The sequence below is a fragment of the Vombatus ursinus genome, unplaced genomic scaffold (assembly GCF_900497805.2).
Source record: "Vombatus ursinus unplaced genomic scaffold, bare-nosed wombat genome assembly UNPS02014808.1, whole genome shotgun sequence".
NCBI classification, from domain to species: domain Eukaryota; kingdom Metazoa; phylum Chordata; class Mammalia; order Diprotodontia; family Vombatidae; genus Vombatus; species Vombatus ursinus.
Genome location: NW_020954586.1, coordinates 3,860,985 through 3,865,483, shown reverse-complemented (window position 1 = coordinate 3,865,483; position 4,499 = coordinate 3,860,985).

The following is a 4,499-nucleotide window of genomic DNA, read 5'->3' as shown; positions in this document are numbered from 1 at the left end:
GTGGATAGGGCACGGGCCTTGTAGTCAAGAGGACCTGAGTTCAAATCCAGCCTCAGACACATAATATTTCCTAGCTGTGTGACTCTGGGCAAGTCACTTAACCCCAATTGCCTCACCAAAAAAAAAAAAAGAAAGAAAGAAATATGCACCGTCTTACCATAGACCTCCCACCTCTGCGAAGGGTTAGGGAGCCTTCTCACATATCTTCTTTGGGGCTATGCTTGTTCTTTGTTGTTGAGTCCTATCCAACTCTTTGTGGCCCTACCTGGGGTTTTCTTGGTAGAGATACCGGATTGGTTTGCCATTTCCTTCTCCAGCTCATTTTACAGATGAGGAAACTGAGGCAAACAAGGTGAAGTGACTTGACCAGGGTCACACAGCTAGTGAGTGTCTGAGGCCAGATTTGAACTTAAGTCATCCTGACTCCAGGCCTAGCACTCTACCCACTACACCACCCAGCTGACTCCCTTGCTCTTTGTAATTTTTCAACATTGAGTTTTGATTGTTTTGTGATGGTTCTTTCCATTTACATTGTTGTAATCATTGTGTATATTGTTTTCCTGACTCTGCTGCCCTCATTCTGGATCAGTTCATGTGACATTTTGGAGAATTTGGGGCTTCAATGTTGGGGTACTTATTTTATATAAGTCTCACCTAACCATACTATCATTGAGCCCACACCTTGCTCTCCTCTCTCCCTATGAGCTGCTTTCTTGCTGCCTACAAACACACCCATGCAGGGGTGTGCTGGTAAATGTTTAGGAACCATCTCTCCAGGGGGAAAAATGTAAGGCAGGACCCATTTTAAAGTATAATCTACACTATTAAAACTTTCTTAAGTTAGACAATGAACAAAACGATAATTCAAGCCCTGATTTGTAGCAATTTCCAAGTTGTAAATGCTCACAATGAAAATTTAAGCAGGTTGGAGCAGGCTCCAGGACACCCAGGCACCTGCATCTCCCCATCCTCAAAAAAGCCCTCCATGATTTGTCCATCCCCACTATCTTAATGTCTCTCCCCTCCCTTTAGTAGCTCAGTTCTTTTCAGGTCACCTGCACTAGCTGCTTCGACTCACCTCTCCTCCCTCTAAAATTACCAATGATCTGCTAATTGCTTTAATAACTGCTTCTCAGTCCTCATCCATCTTAACTTCTCCGTAGCCTCTGACACTGTTAGCCACCCTTTTCTCTTCTTGGTTACACTATTCTCTCTAGGTTTCCCTGATACTGCTCTTTCCCGGTTCTCCTCCTCCATGTCTGACGGCTCCTTCTCAGTCTCCCTCCCTTGCTGGACAGCCGGGTAACTGTGGCTGTCCCCCAAGACTTTGCCCTGCACCCTCTTTTCTTCTCCCTCTATACTAAGTCACATGGTGATTTCATCAGCTCCCATGGGTTCAGTTATCTCTGAGCAGGTGATTCTCAGATCTACTTATGCAGCCCTAACTTCTCTGCTGACCTCCAGGCTTACAAACTTCCCCCTGGATATCTCAGACTGGGGATTCTGTACACATCTTAGACTTCCTAACTTTGCTGCTCCTGGTGAGAGCACCACCATCCTCCCCGTCCCTGAGGCTCACCTCAGCCCATAGCCCAGCAGTAGTCAAGACCTGTTGATTCTACCATCACAGCACCTCACCAATACGCCCCCTTCTCTCCTCTGACCCCCCCATTCACCCACACACTGGTGCAGACCTTTTCACCTCACTCCTGGACTATGGCAATAGCCGCTGGGGGATCAGCCTTCCTCCAGCCTCTCCCCACTCCAGTCCATCCTCCATTCAGCCACCAAAGGGATTTTCCTAAATCCCAGGTCCCATCAGGTCACTCTCCTTTCCTGTCCTGACCCCCCAAGCAATCATCTCTAGTGGCTCCCAAGGGCCTTAAGGATCAGACATAGACTCCTCTGTTTGGCTTTAAAAGCCCTTCGTATCCCGGCCCCTTCTCACACCTGATACTCTCTTCCACCTTCTCTGAATGCAGTGACATTTCCTCCTTGTTCATGGTATATTCCATCTCCCTACCCCAGGCATTTTCTCTGGCTGTCCCCCACACCTGGAAAGCTCTCCCTCCTTTTCTGTGCCTCCTGATTTCCCTCGAGTCCCAACTAAATTCTTACTTTCCACAAAAAGTTCTTCCCAATTCTCCTTCATGTTCTTTCTCTCCAAGTCAGCTTGCCTCTAGCTTATTTGTAGATTGATTTCTGCACATTGTCTCCCTCGTTAGACTGTGAGCTCCCTGAGGTCAGGGACTGTCGTTTGCCTTTCTTTGTATTCCCAGTGTTTAGCTCAGTGCCTGGTATATAGTAGGCACTTGATAAATGCTTATTGACTTGAGTTTCCACAAGAATAACATTCGTTTTGGGGGCTTTTTTTGGAGAGTCAATTGGGATTAAGTGACTCGCCCTGGGTCACACAGCTAGTAAGTATCATGTGTCTGAGCCACATTTGAACTCAGCTCCTCCTGACTCCACGGCCAGTGCTCTATCCACTGCTCCACCTAGCTGCTCCCAAGGGTAACATCAGTTACTCAGGTATGATACAAAAATCTAGCTAAGATATATCCAACAATCTCCCCGACCTACCAGTCTCATAAAGCTATCAAAAAAGGAAATCTGGTCTTGTTTTTGATGAAGCCAGGCCCCTCTTGGACATCACTGCTTCCTTTTCTAGACCCGTATCCCTTTTTAATAAAAGCATTCTAGACTCTCGCCAGGAGGCAACGTTGAGCTCCTTGGCTGACATTTTGCAGCCTCCATTCTTTTTCCTCTTCTGTAGTCCTGGGTTTCCCCTTTGATCCCGAAGGATCCTTCTGAGTTAACTGACAAGGGCTCAGCAATGACTTCTGCTTGTTTCTGGCTTCCAAAGCTGTGCCTCTCACCTGGACCTCCGAGGGCCGGTGGCCTTGAACTCTGAGAATCCCTAGAAGGATTTGCCTCCCCAGGAAACTGAGTCAGCAGTGGCTTAAGGGGGCACACCGCTGTGGTTCTGGTGATCTCCAGGGGTGATGTGGGTGTCAAAGAAGGGGAGACTCTGGGGACGGCCTCAGACGATGGAGAGGGTTTTGGCCACTTGCGAAACGGGTTAGCACACAACTGAGAACACTCACAGGGAAGAACTTTGTCCTGCTCTTTCCTAGGCCTGAGCGCCTTTCCTGTGACCAGGAATTGAGTAGGAGAAGCTCTGCTCCTGGCCCGGGGCCCCAGGGCAGGGCCGGCAGCTCTGGACTTTCCCACTCCCCTGACACTTCCTCGTGGGCTGATTCCTCCCAGACATTTATTTGCCGAGAATGTGGTGGGCCCTTTTCCACACACATAGGACAGAAAGGGTCTTGGGGAAGTTCTGAAATCCTGCTCTAGTTGTGGTGCTCCCATCTTCTCTGGCCACCCTGACCTGCAGTGAGTCAGTGTGCTCATCTGTAAAATGGGCCGCCGTCAGGGCCCACATGACCAGCTAAGCTGTGCTCTTCTTGCCCAAAGACCCGGGCTCCAGCTATGCCTCTGACCACTTCCAGCTGAGTCCCCACGGACAAATCACTTAACTCCTCCAGTCCCTGGAATAACAGGGGGCTCCTGAAACCTTCAATGGGCCATTTGTAGATTTAGAGCCAGAAGGGACCGCAGGGGCCATTTTGCAGCCGGGGAAACTGAGGTCAAGCGACCTGCCCGGGATCACTGAGCTGGAGTCTGGGGAGGGACCTGAGCAGGTCCTCCTGGCTCCAAGGCAGCCCTCTACACCCACACAACTGCCCATGTAAAGTGTTTTGTGGCCGGGAGGCTTATCACCTGTTACACCCAGCAGGCAGGGCAGAAGGGAACCCTTCCCAAACCCCTTTTATAGATGGGGAAGACTGAGGCTTGGAGAGGCAGCCCTGTCTTGTACAAGGACAGAGGGTCCGGGGTGAAAGGGCTCTTAGAAACCACTGAGATCTATTTTCATTTGACAGATGAAGAAACTGAGGCAGGCAGAGGCTGAGTCACTTGTACAGGGGCACCGGGCTAGGACTTGTCTCAGGCTGGGCTGGGGCTCGGCTCTCGTGCATTCCACACCAAGCTAGGTTCCCTGCCCGGGGTCGGAGCCCGGCCCCGCTCCGGAAGGCCCAGCACGGCAGGGCTCAAAATGTCCGCCACCAGGCGAGCAGAGGCCACACGTGGGCAGGCGGCGCCCAGGCGCCACGCGCTCCGCCGCGTTCCGCCGCGTTCCATTCCGCTCCCGAGCGCGCCCCGCCCGCCGGCCAATCAGCGCGCCGCTCCCGCCTCGCGCTCCGCGAGCTCGCGCCCCCGGCGCCCCGCCCCGGCGCGGCTCCCGCCCCCTCGGCCCCACCCCCTCGGCCGAACTCGCTCTGGGATTGGACATGGGCGGGCCCGGGGGCGGGGCGAGGGCGCTGGTTGGCCGCGGGGGCGTCACGGGATCGGGGCGAGCTCCTTTCCAGTCGCGCCGAGGGGGCAGGCTCAGTCTTTCGTCTCAGTCTCGACCAGCAAAGGGTTGCTCGCGGACGGAC